Below are 18,678 nucleotides of genomic sequence, written 5' to 3' on the forward strand. Positions count from 1 at the left end.
AGGGTTTCAAGCCTTGGCACAATCTAATTTACAATTAGAAAGAAAAATAATCTCCTTGGCTGTTGTGTAGAGAATGGAATTTAAAGGTCAAGATTACAAGTGGAAACCAGTTAGGAGGCTCTTGCAGTAGTCCATGTGAGAGATAATGATGGGGTTGTCAATGTGATAGACAGAGGTGGATGGCGTCAGCCTGGTATTGAGAAGTAGAGCAACAGGGCTTCCTGATGGGTGAATGTGGGAAATGGGGACCAGAGAGAAGACAGTGATGACTTCTAGCTGTGGGCTTGAGCAATTAATTACATGGTGGTGTTATTGACTGAGCTGGGAGAGACTAGGGAAGCAAAGTCTCGAAGGGGTGAGGGAAATCAAGAGATCGTTTTATCCAGGTGAAGTTCAAGGTACCTATTACACATGTAAGAGGTGCTATCAAGTAGACAGATCTTATATATCTATGAGGCTGGAGCTCAGGAGAAAGGTTTGAGATATAAATTGGGAAGTCATTAGCATACGAATGGCATTTAAAGTCACGGAACTGGATGACATCAGCTACGGAGAGTGTACAGAAAAGCTGAGGCCCCAAGCCAAGCCCTGCACTTCAAGAGTAGCAATCTGGTACTGAGGAGGAGCCAGCAGAGAAGACTTTTAACATGTTAATGTGCATTAATGACTCCCTAAGAGGCGCTTCCCAGGCTAATTTGACCTTGAACCTTTTGTCACATAGCATCTCTCAGGACGAGAGTTCTAAGGAAAACATTTTGGAAAATACTGTTCACTGTCTCCTAGCTACGCTCCATTGTGGTATAATATATTAACTTTTAAGGCGGATAGGCCGTCTTCTCCCTCCAAGTAGAGAGGTATTTTAGTAAAAGCCCAGCAGTTGCTAAACCACTGCCCTGATGACCCAGGCCAAAAACTATACCTGCAGGAAGCACAGTGTTGCCAAATGCAGGGAGAAAGAAAGGAGGGCTGTCCCACCATTGCCTCACTGAGCCAAATGTAATATAAAAAAGGCAGTTTTCAGCCTTTTTATATTAATAATGTAAAGCCTTTTACATGTTCCACCATCGCTCAATGAGCCAAAGCTCACACGCTGGCCGTTTTTAGTCTTTTTACCGTAGTAAAGGTCTTTTTTGGAGGAGTGAGATTAAAAGTCTGAGACCGAGCTTGTGCGCGCGCGCGCGTGTGTGTGTGTGTGTGTGTGTGTGTGTGTGTGTGTGAATTATGCAACTTTTTTCAGAATACTAGCATTTGGATGTTTCTGCACATATACACTCTACCAGTGTACTTGATGCTCTGGAAAGAGTTCATTTAGATAAAGATATTTTTCTATGTTTTCTGGTTAGGTTTTTTATGCTTTTGCTTTTGTTGTAAGGAACAGAAACTCAGGCATATTATTGGAATCTGAGAAAACTCTAAGAACAGGTTTCTCTCTAGGACACATTTTTCCTTTCTCTCTCTTTCTCCTCCCTCTCCCTCTGCTTCCCCGTTTCCCTCCCCCTCACCCCTCTTTCTCCCTCTCCCTCTCTCTCAGACACACACACCCACACACATAGACTCAGAGGCTGCATGGTTTTTCTTTCTAGTGTCTCTGAGACCTCTCACTTTTTACAGTTATGCACTAAGAAATCATAATAAATCCTCTACACTTGCATACCATCATCAAAGTGGAGCACCCATGTTATGGACTAAATGTTTGTGTTTCTGTAAAACTTTTATATTGAAATCCTACCCCTCAATGTAATAATATTAGGAAGCGAGGTCTTTGGGAGACAATTCGGTCATGAGAGTGGAGCCCTCAAGAATGAAATGAGGCCCTAACCGGTTTGGCTCAGTAGATAGAGCGTCGGCCTGTGGACTCAAGGGTCCCAGGTTTGATTCCGGTCAAGGGCATGTACGGTGGTTGCAGGCACATCCCCAGTAGGGAGTGTGCAGGAGGCAGCTGATCGATGTTTCTCTCTCATCGATGTTTCTAACTCTATCCCTCTCCCATCCTCTCTGTAAAAAATCAATAAAATATTTTTTTTATAAAAGAATGAAATGAGTGCCTTTATATGCAGAAACACGAGTGATGCTCTCTCTCAGCCAAGTGAGGATACAAGGAGAACTCAGCCATCTGTGACCAAGAAGAGTTCCCTCAGCAGACACCAGATCTGCGGGGGCCTTGATCTTGGACTTCTGGCCTCCAGAACTGTGAGAAATAAATGTTTGTTGTTTAAGCCACCCAGTCAGTCTATGATATTCTGTTATAACAGCCTGAACTGACTAAGATGACACACTGAGTCTTGGAGGTTTGTTTTATAAAAGAGGAGACTAAGGCCCAGGGAGGAGCCCTAGATAGGTTTGATAAACCTGAATTTTGCTCTTGTGTGACTATAGGCAGGTGGCTTCATCCGGGCCTCTGATTTCTCTTCTGCAAGGGGAGGAGATTGGGGAGGGATAAGTGATCTTCAGGATGCATTTTTCAGCACTTACAGTCTGAGTTTATGACTTGGAGATGGAGTAACTTGGCTGAGGTCATACAGTTAGGTGGTTCATGACAGAGGGAACCACATTTTCTATCACCTGGTCCAGTGTTTTGTTTGGTTTCATTATACCACAATGCATTTCCATAAAAAATATTTTTTTTACCTCAAACCATTTTTCTCATCTATTTGGATTGCTGTGAAAACACTGTAAGAAGGCAGCATTGTGCCGCGCAAAAAAATTATAAACTTTGAACCCAGTGAGACCTAGGCTTAGATCGAGGTCTACTTTCAGCTTTGTGACCTGGGAGCAGTTACTAACCCCTTCTCAGCCAGTTTCATTATCTGTAAGACGGCTGTATATAATGCCTGTCTCCTAGGGTTGCTGATCAGATTGAGATTGTATCTACAAGGCATCATGGCCATACTAGATACCAGTATTTTGTCTTAGTCCTTTTGTGCAGCTATAACAGAATACCATGGACTGGTGGCTTAGACAACAGAAATTTATTCTCAGCTCGGGAGGCTGAGAAATATAAAACGAAGGCATTTTGTCTGGTGTCTGTGGAGAGCCTGCTTCCTGGTTTGCAGATGGCAGAAAAAAGGCTAGCTGGGTCTTGGCCTCTTCTTTTTATTTTTTTCGGGTTCCCAGTGCAATTTTAAGTTATTTTTATAAGTACACAATTTGAAATTAATAGAGAAACTGGGTAAGTATGATATGGTTTTTAACATGTGTTAGGTTTTAGTTAAATACAGTGAATATGAACATGTCATCATTATGCTAATTAGCATCCATCGCTACTCTTTAGCTGTGCAAAATAAACTTGAAATTATACATCCTGTGGTGGTATAATTTAAAGATCTTTGATATGACACCAACAACTTTCAAATTCTGGTCACAAACTGCATATGTATTGTAAGAGTATTAAAACACACCTTTTTGAAAAATAATAGGATGACCATTTTATACCTAAATAAGGTTTCACAGAAAGATATGAAATACTTTAGCATATAAAAGTAGTTGCCCCTTTCCATATGGACTTCCTTCTTTTTATTTTATTTTATTCTTATTGCTGACACTATTAAATGTCCCCCATTTCTACCCCTTTTGTCCACCTCCACCCACACCCTTCCTTTTCCCCTCCCTCTGGCCCTCACCACACTGATGTCTGTGTCCATGGGCTATGTATATATATGTTTTTTGGTATTCTCTTCACCTTCTTTCATCCAGTCCACTCCACCCGCCTCCCCTCTCTGCCAGTCTGTGCCATGTACCCATGCCTCTGGCTCTAAGGCTGAATAATATTCCATTGAATATATATACTACCTTTTCTTTATCCATTCATCTGCCACAGGACACTTAGGTTACTTCCGTATCCTGGCTTTTATAAGTGCTGCAATGAACATGGGAGTACAGATAGCTCTTCGAGATCCTGATTTCAATTCCTTTGGATATGTACCCAGAAGTAGGATTGCTGGATCATATGCTAGTTTTAATTTTTTGAGGAACCTCCATTTGGATTTCCAAAATGGATAATTTATGTACTAATTCACATTCCTACCAACAGTGCACAGGGTTCTTTTTTTTCTTCACATCCTCACCAACATTTGTTATATTTAGCTTTTTTGATAATAGCCATCCTAACAGGTATGAAGTGATATCTTATTATGATTTTGATTTGCATTTCCCTAATGTTTAGTGATGTTAAGCACCTTTTCATAAACCTATTGCTCATTTTTATATCTACTTTGGAAAATCTGTTCTCTTCCTTTGCCCATTTTTTAATCAAGTGATTTGGCTTTCTGCTATTGAATGGTAGAAGTTCCTTATATATTTTGGATAGTAACCTCTTATCATGTAGATGGTTTTCTTTTATTCCATAGATTGATTTTTCATTTTGTTGATTTCTTCCCTTATGGTACAGGGGTTTTTTAGTTTAATGTAATACCATTTGTTTATTTTGGGAGTTTTGTGCTTGTACTTTGGGTGTCATAAAAAACAACAATAACAAAAACGCATTGCCAAGATTCATGTCAGGGCCCTTTTATCCTCTCTTTTTGTCTAAAAGTTTTATGGTTTCAGGTCTTACATTTAAGCCCTTAGTCCATTTTGAGTTGCTTTGTGTGGTGTAAGTTAAGGATCCAATCTCACTCTTTTGCATGTGAACATACAGTTTTCCCAATACCACCCAGGCTTACAAGGCTTGAGGTTTTATTTTATGCCATATTATTTATAACCTAAGTCAAGTCTCTTGTGATCTCAACCTTTGTTCACTGTACCGACTTCCTTCTCCAACCTTTCCCCCCCCAGAGAGACCATGTGTTCCTCTGCCTCTAATTATTGCTTATTTCTTCTGCATATGTCTTTTCTCATTATCATGCCTTTACCAGGAGGAGTGGTTGGCCTCTTATAAGGGCACTAATCCCATTCGTGAGTGCTCTGCCTTCATTATTTAATGATCTCTCAAAGGCCCCACCTCCTAATACTATTACAGTGGGGGGTTAGAATTTCAACATGAATTTGGGAAAGATACAAACATTCAGTCCATAACACATTCCATCTCATGTTTTACATCTCCCTCCTTCTTAATTACTTGGGGCAGATAAGGAATTACAGCAAAGAGTTCATGAACCAGGATGAGGATAAGGCAAGTGATGGCTTCATTTTCTGTATAAGTAATATGTTTTCAGGAAAACATTTTAGTTCAACCCCTCTTGTTGAAAGCCTTCTCAAAATATAAGTCCATGCTTCTCCTTTGGAAACCACAGAGTCTGAATATAATTGAATTTTCCTTGATGATTGAAGATCTTGCCATGCCTCAGGCTTATTATTCAGAATTTGAATTCAAAGTATTCAGCTGCTTGGATAAATATGCAGAAGGTGCCAAACTCTGTTGGAATGTGTTGAACTCAGGAAATTTTCTAGAAGTTTGCTGTTGTTTTGAATTGAGATCTTTAACCATTTCTTTGTGGCTCAGACTTCAAATAGAGCAAACATTCAATTTATAGATTCAAAACAGGATCTTGGATATTGTGTTCTGGGTAAACAAATAATCAATAGATTTTTTTTTATGCCTACTTTATTGAAGGACCTGAGCTAGGCATCATTTTGAACATGAGGAAATATAAAGATAGGTTTGAGGCCTCAAGGAATGTATACTGTCATTGGGGAGGCAAAACATAAACTCATAAAGAAAATAAACTCATAAAAATGTAACTATAACAAGAGCCAAATAAATGAGAGAACTCTTCATAAGGAAGTCAATGCTTGAAATGGAACCATGGTAGGGTTTGGACCAGCAGTGCTCCATGGTAGGAAGAATGTTTGACAGGGAAAGGTCTTTAAAGTAGAGGGAATAGTTTGAATAAATACACAAGGATGGGAAAACTTGGAGTATATCCAAAGAACTGTTAAGGTTTTCATTTCAGAGATAATTAGGGCTAACACAAGCTATTTTGTTGGGACATTTCTAGTTTTTGATAATAGGTACTGAAAATTCAGATGTCTTGAAAAGTGTTTCTTAGGCCCCTGTAGTTGTGGGAAATGGTGACCCACTATACAACCATTCTTTTGAAAATCAGCTTATCTCTGTGGCCAATAATACATAGGGCACAAGAGAATTTATAGGGTTTCCAATTTGCTTGTTGTTAGAGGCTTAGACCCATCTATTCTTATTATTATTTTGTTGTTATTGTTAATCCTTACTGAGGATATATTCCCCCCCCCCTGTTGATTTTTAGAGAGAGTGGGAGGGAGGGGGAGAGCAGAAAGAGAGAAACATCAATGTCACATCGATTGGTTGCCTCCTGCATGCACCCTGACGGGCCGAGGATCCAGCCTGCAACTGAGGTACATACCCTTGACTGAAATGGAATCTGAGACCCTTCAGTCCTCAGGCCGATGCTCTAACCACCACGCCAAACTAACCAGGGCAAGACCCATTTCTTGGACACGAAAGATGTCTAGTTCACCAGACAGTCCTATTAAGATCCATTCTCCTTTGTAGGAAACAACCTTTTTGAGCCACGGGATTGGTCCTGGGTTTGGATCCCATTACCCCTCCTTAAATATCTCAAGCCAGGAGTGTGGAGGAGGGAGAGAAACAGGTTTCTCTAATCTTTCCGCTTGCCTCACCTGTACCCGTTTGCTGAGCCAGCCCTGTGCCCACTCCTATCCCACACTTAAAAACAAGGTCACTTTCTTCAGAGGGTAAGATAGCATTTCACCTACTGGTCAATGGACTTACACACTCTTCCTTTATGAAAATGAGAGAAAGAAGGGGGAAATCTGTGCAGGACCCTGATGTTATGGGACATGACTTAGCTTTGTGGAAGCCATCACTCCCCGCAGAGACTTAAAAAAGCATGATATAGCAGTGTGTATTCCACATTGAAGTATCTGGGCAGAGAGCCCCTTGCTAAAAATTGCTGGATGAATAGAAAACCTTATCAACATTTCCACGAATTGATTGATTCTAATAAGGAGGGAAAAGAAAGGTTGATGAGATTCTCAAACTCATCACGTAAAGCAAATCCGGACTATGCCAAAGAACATGGCTTTTTTTACTTTGTAAGGAAACAGACATTTTATCCTGGACACCAAATGAGGAGGGCATTTGGGTTACTCCTTGTCTAGGGCTAAGGTTCCCTTCTCCTATTGTTGTTGTTTTCCCATATCTGACATCTTTGTTCCTGCCTTTCACCTTCGAGCATAATGCAAAACTGCTCTCCATGTGGTGAAAAACTCCTTTCCTTATGAGGCACAGGGCCAGAGTGGTAGAATTGGGAGGGAATTTAGAAGCACTAAATTCACCCTTCTGGCTTTTGAGATAAAGAAAATGAGACCCAGAAAGATAAAGGGGGCTTGTTGGGTGTAGGGATGCAAGCAAGTGGTGGAAGGTTATAAGATCATTTATATAATATTTGGCAGTTTACAGAATTCTATCATGCATATGCTCTCATAAAAGCCTATCATGTAGGTGATATTTTGTCAGTTTTACAGGTGAGGAAACTGAGACCCAGAGAATTCTCCTATAAGGTAAAAGAGCACATGTATCTTTTCATCAGGTTAACTGCCCATGACAAAGCCTAGTGACAGTGAAGTGTCAAACTCTTTTCTGAATGGCTGGGCATACAAAGATTAATGACACTGCCTGTCTGCTCACATATACTAGGAGAAGGTGGTCAGTCTCCCCCAAAGCCACTCGCAGGGCACCCTAATGCTGTCAAAAAAATTCCCGTACCCTAGAGGGACTGAGTCCCGTGTAGCCATTTGACTCCCTCTAACCATGGCTATGTGGAAACTTTGGAAAGGGCCAGCTGTTCTGCAGAGGAATCTATGTGTTAAACAGCACAAAGTTGAGAGTCTCTGTAATGAGAAAAGTAAATAAATGAAAGTTGGCTCAAGATTACAGAAGCTTTTGGTGTTTAATTGGAAATAAAAGTGGGGTGGGGGTGAACTATGGCTTTCAGGCCTCTTCTTGTCTTTTGCTGTTCTCTGAATAGAACCCACCTCTGTGGCCCTGCCTTAGTCATGTCCCATAACATCAGGGTCCTGCACAGATTTCCCCCTTCTTTCTCTCATTTTCATAAAGGAAGAGTGTGTAAGTCCATTGACCAGTAGGTGAAATGCTATCTTACCCTCTGAAGAAAGTGACCTTGTTTTTAAGTGTGGGATAGGAGTGGGCACAGGGCTGGCTCAGCAAACGGGTACAGAGTGAGTCTGGTCAACAACTAGATCATACATTCATGGGTGGTGAAAAATCATTTGGAATCCCTGTTCATCTAAGAAGAGGGTCAGCAAACCACTGCCTGCTGACTAAATCCAGCCTGCTGCCTGTTTCTGTAAGCTTGTGAGTTAAGAATAATTTTACATTTTTAAATGGTTGGGGGGGGTGATCAAAAGAAGAAGAATATTTCATGCCATGTGAATATCATGTTAAATTTAAATACCAATACATAAAATTTTACTGGAATGCAACCACTTTTATAATTCTTTTGTGCTAACAGTGGAGTTGCAACAGAGACTATATGGCCCACAGAGCTCAAAATATTACCCTAGCCGGTTTGGCTCAGTGGACAGAACATTGGCCTGCGGGCCAAAGGGTTGTGGGTTTGATTCTGGTCAAGGGCTCATACATTGGTTATAGGCTCCTCCCTGGCCCAGGCCCTGGTCAGGGCTCATGCAGGAGGCAACCAATTGATGTGTTTCTTTCACATCGATGTTTTTCTCCATCTTTCCCTCTCTCTTCTACTCTACCTAAAAATCAATGGAAAAATATCCTCAAATGAGGATTAACAGAAAATTTACTATCCAGCTCTTAATAGAAAATCTTTGTCAACCCAGGTTAGAGCACTAATCATACTGTATGAGAATTGGTTCATATCTATTTTGAGTTTATGAAAGACTCCACTTTGCTTAGAATGATGCTTTATTCTTGTAGGACAGTGGTCGGCAAACTGCGGCTCTCGAGCCGCGGTTTGCCGCTCTGTTGACTAATGAGTTTGCTGACCACTGTTGTAGGGTGAAAGGGAAAATGATGTGAACTTGGGCAAGTCAGTTCTCCTTCCTGGGCCTCAGTTTCCCCTTTTGGCAATGAGAGAGTAGGCTAAGGTGAACTTGGTCTCTTCCAGTTCCAACATGCTCTATTTTTTAAAAATATTTTTATTGATTTTTTTAGAGAGGAAGGGAGAGGGAGAGATAGAAACATCGATGAGAGAACAACATAAATGGATGAACAAAAATAGAACCAGAGACATAGAAGCATCAAACAGACTGTACCACCTATGAGGGAAGGTGGGTGGTGGGGGGAAGGGTTGAGGGGGTAAGAGATCAACCAAAGGACTTGTATGCATGCATATGAGCAAAGCCAATGGACACAGACAGTAGTGGGGGGTAAGGGCTTATGCTTGGGAGAGGGGGATGTGGGAGAGTTCAATGGGGGATAAAAGGAGACTCATGTAATACTTTAAACAATAAAGAATTAAAAAATAAATAAACATCGATGAGAGAGAATCATCAGTCAGCTGCCTCCTGCATGCCCCCTACTAGGGATTGAGCCTGCAACCAAGGTACATGCCCTTAACCAAACTCGAACCCGGGACCCTTCAGTCCTGGGCCGACGCTCTATCCACTGAGTCAAATCAGTTAGGGCCAACATGCTCTTTTTTATATTAAAGTTACTGTAGCCAAAAATAAGTACCACATTCAGTTCATTGAATCTTCTTTCCTCCTGACTGTTGGTTGGTTTCCCAGATCCCTCAGTATCATGAAGTGGATGACCTTGCTAGCTAACTTCACTGGAGCATATGATGTTAGTATGTGCATTGCATTGCATGTAGTGTGAAAATTTATTACAAATCAATAACTTCCTTTCTTCATGTCTGTCTGCCTTGTGTGAGTCTAGTGAAATGAACAGTTTTCTCAGAACCTGATCACCATTAAGAATCTGAACATGTGGAGTCCAGAGATCACACTCTGGATTTACGGTCACCCCCCACCTCCATCAAGATGTATACACATGGCCCAGAAAAGAGCCATCTGCTCTTACTTAGAAAAATCTCACTACTTGGAAAATCATGGCATTTTCAAACCAGATAGATATAAAAGGTCTCCTCCAAACCTCACAAACGCATAGGACCATGCCCTCAGTGGTGTTTGGTAGACACCTTTCATGGCACAAGGATATGGCCTGATGTCTATCAATGGGATTTGATTGAAATCCTGCCCTCTTTCCTCACAGAAGGGTTGTTACCTCTCCCCAACCCCATTCATGTTAAGGGGACAGGATCTTAGAATTGAGGCACCTGGGACATGAGGAAATGTGTTTACCTGAAAATGTGGCCTGGTGAAGGCTTCCTGTGCTGAAGCCATGGCCAACCCTCATACAATAGGTGAAATTTGTTTTCTGGACTCTTCTGTCCCCTTTTATACTCATCCCTCCAGGTTTCCAACACTATCCACTCTTTATCCTGGGCCTCTGCTATGATGCATCAGGCATGAAAACACTCTTCTAAATGAAGGGTAGTGAGGGATATGGAAAACTATAAAGTACTTTGAATCAAACTAGTCTGAGACCCCATTCCTCCACTCATTGGTGGAGCCTCCGTTTCGGTTATCTGCTAAAAGGAGATAATACTTATCATCTACCTCTACTAATCACCCAAAGTCCCTAACAGGCAACAACTGTGCATTATTCTTCTTTCTATCTCGAACTGCTCAGTACATAGAATGAAGCAGACACTTGACATATGCCTCCTGAGCAAAACTGAACTGGTTTTACATATAATCTTGCATGGATCATGAAGCATGGAGTGTTTGAGCTAAAAGGAACTTGAAAACCTATCCAGTTCAATGTCAGCAAGTAATAGGCACAGGTGCCTCACTTCCCACTTCTGTGCTAAATGGTCAGAAATATTCTTTCTAGCTGAGTGTCTTTCTGACCTGAGCTTTACAATCTTCCACAAAGCTCTCTGGGAGGCTCCTACCATTTGACTGAAGTTGATCACTGGAAGGGAAAAATCTATATGTCATCTGAATTGAGTTCAACTTCCACTTTATCAATGGAGATACCCAGACCTAGAGAGATCATACGATTTAGCCAAAGTCACAGAACTAATTGCAACGTGAGTTGGAATTAGAATATAAGTTTCTTGGTCCTTCATCCATCGTATAACTTTTGTCTTCTAATAAAAGTTTCAATGCCTTCAAGCCAAGGAGCGAGCACTGGGGGAAATTTCTAGCAAGGACAAATGAGGTGTGTGTGTGTGTGTGTGTGTGTGTGTGTGTGTGTGTGTGTGTGTGTGAGAGAGAGAGAGAGAGAGAGAGAGAAAGAGAGAGAGAGAGAGGGCCTTAGAGTCATGACTCTCTCCCTGGTCATTCAGAAGGCAAGTAAGATATTTCACACACTTTCACTGAAGTGCAAGGCAAAGATACAAGGCCCCAAAGATCTAGACAGATAAAATGATGACTTTGCCCCAGAACTTATAGAAACACACACACACACACACACACACACACACACACACACACACAGTGACAAAACTCCAGCTAACAGATATGCTGGAGTTTTGGTATGACTACAGAAGTCAAGGAGGGATTAACTGAGGAAGCCACTTCTGAGTGGAGTCTCCCAAAAAGAGTCATAGTTCTCCAAAGCAAAGAATGAAAGAGTGTTCCATCAGAGGAAATCGTGTGCGCAAAGGCACAGGCTGGAAAGAGCCTGGCACATGTGGGGACTAGCAAGGAGATCTGCACGGACGGAACATCAGCTGCATAGTGAATAGGGAGGAAAAGGGAGGAGAATCAGGACAGTGTCAAGTGAGGGATCTGAAGAGATAAGCAAAAGCAGCCTGCTCCCAAGGAGTCTACAAAGGCTGATAAAATATACGCACAAATAGGAGGGGTTCTTCACACAGCTTGGCAGCTGAAGCTGGGGTTACACCTGCAGCAGTGCCCCCTGGTCCCCCCCATACCACTCACTGATGCGCCCATCCCTTCATTCCTGGGCTGCCCAATGGATACAGCAACCACAAGTACAACCACCTCTTCAAAATTATCCTTATTAAAGATTCTGGTGTTGGAAAGAGTAATCTCCTGTCTCGATTTACTTGAAATGAGTTTAATTTCTAAACAAGAGCACCATTGGAGTAAATTTTTCAACAAGAAGTGTCCAGGTTGATGGGAAAACAATAAAGTTACAGATATGGGACACAGCAGGGCAAGAAGGATACTGAGCTAGAACATCAACATACTATCGTGGGGCTGTATGTGCCTTATTGGCTTATGACAGTGATTTTCATCCTTTTTCGTCTCATAGCACGCATAAACTAATTACTAAAATTCTGTGGTACATCAAAATATATATTATATTTTTGCCCACCTGGCAAAAAAATAGGCATGATTTTTATTCATTCACAATTGATGTCCATTGTTGTGTTGGCTGTTGTCACTTTTTTTGTTTGACAATCTGAGGGAAAGAGGTCAATGCCTCAGACTAAATAGTCAGGTATTGCATGTTTTAAAAATTCTTGCGGCACATCGGTTGAGAATCGCTGGATTATGACGTTGTTGAACATCTCAAATATGAAAATGTAGACTGATGGCTGAAAGAACTCAAAGGTCATGCTGATAGTAACATTGTTATCATGCTTGTGGGCAATAAGAGTGATTTGTATTATCTCAGGACAGTTCCTACGGATGAAGCAAGACCTTTCGCAGAAAAGAATGGCTTGTCATTCTTTGAGCCGTCAGCTCTTGCCTCTACCAATGTAGAAGCTGCTTTTCAGACAATTCTGACGAAGATATGTCTCATTGTTTCCCAGAAGCAAATGTCAGACAGATGTGAAAATGACGTTTCCAAGCAACACTGTGGTTCCATTTATGTTCCACCAACCACTGAAAATGAGCCAAAGGTGCAATGCTTTAAAAACACGAGACGTTTCTCTTCTCCCGTAGAAGGCTGTGTATGGTCCATTTCCCAGGTCTGAGGTTTAAATATATTTGTAATTCTTGTGGTCACTCTTGTGTTTTATTACTTCCTCGTACTTAACAAATTTTCCATGTCTTAAAGTCTTTTGATTTTAGCTTTTTTTTTTATTTTTTTTCATGCTATGGTTTCCCCAGCCTTGGTTTAACAAACTGTTTGGATTCCTCAATTATTGTTTACTTTTCATCATGGAAGCCTGTCGCTGTAGGACATAACAGAACTTGATCGGTTGAAGCTCAGACCTGTTGGTCTTGATTAAATCAAACTAAGACTTGAGAAATAAGCTATCATTTAGCCAACAGAGCAGCTTTTAATGAGCAGCTTATAATTCAAACACTATTCTCGCAGTGCAGAGCTTGAAACTTTCCCATTATTCTGGAAGTCACTTTCTAGAATGTCTTAATAGGGTTGTGGCATTCAGTAAATTTTGTTTTTATTTTTTGTAAGCATCAATGTTGATTTGAGGGGCCTCTTTTTTTCTGGATAAGAGTTATCTTAATAAACACAAGAGGCTGTTAAAAAAAAAGACATATGCATAAATAATTATAACACATGATGCATTGCTCCAGTGCTTTTCAGATGATCAAAGTAAGTGCAGGGCAGCTCAGAGAAGAGAGTTTCCCACTGGAGCTTGGAGACTCTATCACTAATTAGTCAGGCGGGGTGAGAACTGGTCCTTTTGAACTTTAAGGGTCCAAGTAGAAGTTAAAAATCTGAAATATAATTACCCAGTCATGTTCTTTTTGGATATTATCTTTAACTTAATGGACCAGATCCTAAATCTCACTGCCCTGCCCAGTAGGGTGCACATTCCCATGACATAGCATGCCTGTTTTGTTCACCACTCTTCTGACGTGCCCAGAACAGTGCCTGGCCCCCTAGTAAGTGCCAAATAAATATCTGTGGAATCGGTATTCTAAATGATGTGTTTTTACCATGGCAACCACATGTTGGCAGATATTTTCAGAGTGTTTTAAAAATATTCGGTCCCTTAGTTGCCATTCGCACAACTGTATATGTCATGCATCTGGAGTTCTGACTTTAAAAATATGGTAACAGAACCCATATATACAACATAGGAAAGCTTCATTCTCTCATTTTCAAAACCCCTCCCTGTGCCAGCTGGAGTGTTTGTGAGGGAGGCGGGAAGGGAATGTGGTTTTGTGGAGACCACACCATTTCTGGGCTGGAAGCCTCAGCCACACCCTTCTGCATGGTTGGCTGCCCACGTGGTCTCAGACCAGGGCAGTCCCTTCGTCTGGTCCTTTGCCCACCAAACACACAGGCTTCAGGAGTCTTGGATGAAAGTCGAAAGTATTAGCATCTTGGAAAGGATGTAGTTGGGGTGCTTGTGGCCTTGCTTGGGTCTTTCCAAACAAGTTTCTGGCTGCTCTGTTGGAAGAGGAAAACTTCGACATCTGCAGAGATGAAAGAGTGTGGTTTCCCAAACTTAGCATCTGCCCAACACTCCCTGGAATGTAACATTTAATGTGCTTAATTATCACTGTCAAGTGGATCATCAGTGAAAATCGTTAGCAACCCTATATGTTCTTCCTCTTTCCTTTTCTTTTTTTCTTTCCTTTTTTAGTCATTCCATTTCATTTAGTTTTAGGTTAAATGTCAAAATTACTGGGTGCACATAGATTTTTTTTTTTTTTTTTTTAGTTGAAGAAGAGGCTTGCATTGTATTCTGACTTTCCACAGCCTATCTTTCTCTCCTTGAAAATTTTGTATTCCATTTGTTTTTTTGTTTGTTTGGTTGGTTGGTTGTTGTTTTTTATCTCAGAAAGGAAGAGAGAAATAGAAATATCAATGATAAGAAAGAATTATTGATTGGCTGCCTCCTGCACACTCCTTACCAGGGATCAAGCCTGCAATCCGGGCATGTGCCCTGACCAAGAATCGAACTGTGACCTCCTAGTTCATACATAGGTCGATGCTCAACTAGTGAGCCACATTGGCTGGGCGAATCCCATTTTTATTTAGAAAACAATAGAGAAGGCTGCCTTTCTTAATGGTTTCACCATTCTCCAAATAAAAACCTTTAGAATGATCCCCATTTCTCTTACCATTCCATTCTTGAGTTCTCTCAATTCTACCCCCAAATTATTCTTACGTGTATCTTCTCTTGTCTGGCAGCTTTATTGAAGCTCTCAGTCTGGATCATTCTAACAGCCTCTTAACTGATCTCCCTGATGCAAGATTCCCTCACCAGACCAGGCTTTGCACTGCTACCTACCCCACAAGTTAGACTGACACTCTCCTCTAACACCACAGGCGGCTCCTCATCACACAGGGAATAAAATACACCTCATTCGCATGATAGTCAAGACCAGGTTGAGTCTTGACAATGCTTTAGCAGCCAACCTTTGGAAATGAAAAATAAATAAAAGGAAAATAAATTGCCCTAGCTGGTTTGGCTCAGTGGATGGAGCGTCAGCCTCCGGACTGAGGGGTCCCAGGTTCAATTCTGGTCAAGGGCACATGCCTAGGATGTGGGCTTGATCCCCAGTGGGGGACGTGCAAGAGGCGGCCAATCAATGATTCTCTCATCATTGATGTTTCTCTCTCTCTTTCCCTCTCCCTTCCTCTCTGAAATCAATAAAGATATATTTTTTAAAAAGGAAAATAAATTTATAAAATAAACTAGATATATTACATAAAAACTGTTCTCTAAACATTCACGGCAAAAATAATGTGGCCCTGGCTGGTGTGGCTCAGTTAGTTGGAGTGCACATAGTCCCATACACTGAAAGGCTTGGGGTTCAGTTCCCAGTCAGGGCGAGGCTGTGGGTTTGATCCCTAGTCAAGGTGCATACTAGAGGTAACCAATCAATATTTCACTCTCACATTGATGCTTCTCTCTCTTTCTCTCTCTCTCTCTCTCAAATAAATAGAAACATGTCCTTGGTGAGAATTAAAAAATAGTAATAATGTGTTTGTGTGGGTATGTATATATACATGTAGATAGATATGTGTGAGGCAGTTAGACAGGTATGAGCAGAGCAAGGATGATGAGCCAAATACAGAAGGTCACCAAGTTGGAAAGTCCCTGGTGCCTAGCAATGGGCAAAACTAGGAAAACAAGGACCTCTCCCCTAGTGTGACCTTTCCTCCCCTAGCATACTGATGGTCATGCGGTTTTAATCTCCTGACCTTCATATCTCTGGTCGTGCATTGCAGACCCTGCCCTAACCTTTCCTCCCCTGGATATCTCTAGTCATGCAGTAGACCCCTTTGGAGGAAGAACAAGGGGCTAAAGAGCGGCCTCATGTGACTCCCATGTGGGCCCTTGCACAACCTCCCTCAAGCATTAGCCCCCAGGGATAACATGTAGGCCTCAGTTGTGTTTCAGCTTCAGGCCCAGAAAAGCAGCAAAACCAGACCAGTGATGTATGACTGATACCAGGACCAGCTGCAATGACTAAGAACCCCATGGAGCCGACTAGTCAGTGGAGACCACAACCCTGAAAGGACGCACACCTGGAAAGCTGGTGAATATTCTATTGCGATCCTCTTGTGGGATCTCCCCTAAAATCCCCACCCATAAAAGGCCTTAGGAAGGAGGACCCAGGGTGCTCTCCCTCTTGGGAGCGTGCCTGAGCCTTTCCCATCCTCCTCTTCCCCACCAGGTGCCCTGCCTTTACATTTCTCTTTCCTAAGCCCTTCTTTTGTCTCTGTAACTTGTTTCCTGAGCCTCTCTTCTACTTCTGTGACTTTCTAAATAAACTTTCTCTTATAGTTTGACTATTGGCTTTGAATTCTTTCTTAGCCAGAGCTCAAGTACTGAGGTCACTCAACCAAGGTCTGGTCTGACTCCACCAGTCTAACACCAGGTGCTGTTTTCGCTGCCAACAGATAGACACACACACACACACACACACACACACACACACACACACACACACACACAATGTTCAAAGTGGTTATTAGGGTTTATAGGAAAGCCCACAAAAGTCTATTCAACATATAATTGTAAGCAAACTACTATGCATGTGCAATTTTAAAAATTACCCAGTGATACCAATAAATAAAACAAGGAAACCACTGACATTTTAAATGATTTTTTAAGAAATACATCTTAACTACTGGCCCTTGAGGTGACAAGATGGACAGACAACTCCATTTGTCTTAATAGCTAACATTTACGAGTGCTTCCAATATGCCAGTCATGTTCTAAGACTTTTACAAATGTAAGTATTACAAGTATTTGATCGCACAACAACATTATAAAATAGATATTATTATCCCCCATTTTAAAAACAAGGAAACTGAGACATATGGAAGCTACATAACTTGCCAAGGTCAGGGCCAGTTAACAGTGGAGGATGCACAGGAAGTGTCTAATGCTGTCAACAAGAGACTGGCTGGGACAAAGCTGGGTAGTCAGGATTTGGTACTAGGTATATGATGTTTTGCTGAGGTCATTTTGATGCTAGTGATATTTTGACATTCACAGTTAATTCATTTCTTTAAAGAATAAAGTATTAGCCCGGCCAGCATGGCTCAGAGGTTGAGCATTAACTTATGAACTAGGAGGTCACAATACGATTCCTGGTAAGGGTACATGCCCAGGTTGCAGGCTCGATCCCCAGTGTGGGGCATGCAGGAGGCAGCTGATCAATGATTCTCTCTCATCATTGATGTTTCTCTTTCTCCCTCTCTGAAATCAATAAAAAATATATATTTTTAAAAAGAATAAAGCACTAAATCTTCAATTTTTAAAAAAATCATCACACACTTGAAACCTATATAATTTTATGTATCCCCAATAAATTCAATACATATTGTTTTTTGAAAAGATAAGGAGTATTGCCAAACATAAATAAGTTTATTTCATACTGACAAAAAGGTCAATTCATTAAGAAGACATCCCAGTGTTAAGTGTGTTTGCATCTTCAAGCCCTGGCTGGGTGGGTCAGTTGGCTAGAGGGTCATCCCATACATCAAAGATTGCAGGTTCGATCCTGGTCAGGGCAACTAATCAGTGTTTCTCTCTCTCTCTCTCTCTCTCTCTCTCTCTCTCTCTCTCTCTCTAAAAATCAATAAAAGCACATCCTCATTGAGGATTTTTTTTTAAAAAAGAACTTCAATTTTTTTTTTAAATCATCGAGTACTCTATGCAGAAGAAATGCACCCTAATATCAGGGTAAAGTGAGGATCAGATGGGAGATTCAAGAATGGGCTGGAGTCAGCGATGTGGTGAAGGCAGTGAAGCTTAAAAATGGGGTAAGGCTGTTCATTTGTTCACTTTCTATAAGCAATTGGCTTGGTATTTAGGGTTACAGAACGTCCATGGTGTCAAAATGGCCAAAACAAAATGTTCTACTTGTAAGAGGGGCTTGTAGGAGGAAGAGGTTAAGCAGTGAGTGCTAACCACAGCCTGTCTTGGGCAGAAGCAGAAGGAAGCCTCCAGCCAAGTAATGGGAGGAAAGTTGCTTTCTGTTTTGGTTGTCAGAAAGGGCAAAGAATCAGAATACCACCACTTTTGCAATGGTTGAGTTTACAAAATTGCAGGAAGTGTCTGACAAGACACTTGAAAGATAAGACACATCATCTTCACACAGTATCTTTTTGCTATGAAGTATTTCCCATCTGCAAATTGGGGTTATTTGACAAAGTGGCACCCCCTCTGGTATTATCCATGGGTCAAGACAAATGAAATATTGTGGGAAAATGGGATACAGAACCAGATTCAAACTGGACTCCACTACTTGTCAGTTGTGCGT

The 18,678-nt window shown here is 41.4% G+C and overlaps 1 pseudogene across 1 annotated transcript; it reads left to right on the forward strand.

Moving 5' to 3' along the window:
* The first annotated feature begins 511 nt into the window (after nucleotides 1-511).
* On the forward strand, nucleotides 512-12,950 carry LOC307110153 (ras-related protein Rab-11A-like; annotated as a pseudogene). Its single transcript has 3 exons — nucleotides 512-612; nucleotides 11,988-12,231; nucleotides 12,511-12,950. The product of its transcript is annotated as a ras-related protein Rab-11A-like (transcript).
* The last annotated feature ends 5,728 nt before the right edge of the window (nucleotides 12,951-18,678 follow it).

Source organism: Cnephaeus nilssonii (assembly GCF_951640355.1).
Source record: "Cnephaeus nilssonii genome assembly, chromosome: 13".
NCBI classification, from domain to species: Eukaryota; Metazoa; Chordata; class Mammalia; order Chiroptera; family Vespertilionidae; genus Cnephaeus; species Cnephaeus nilssonii.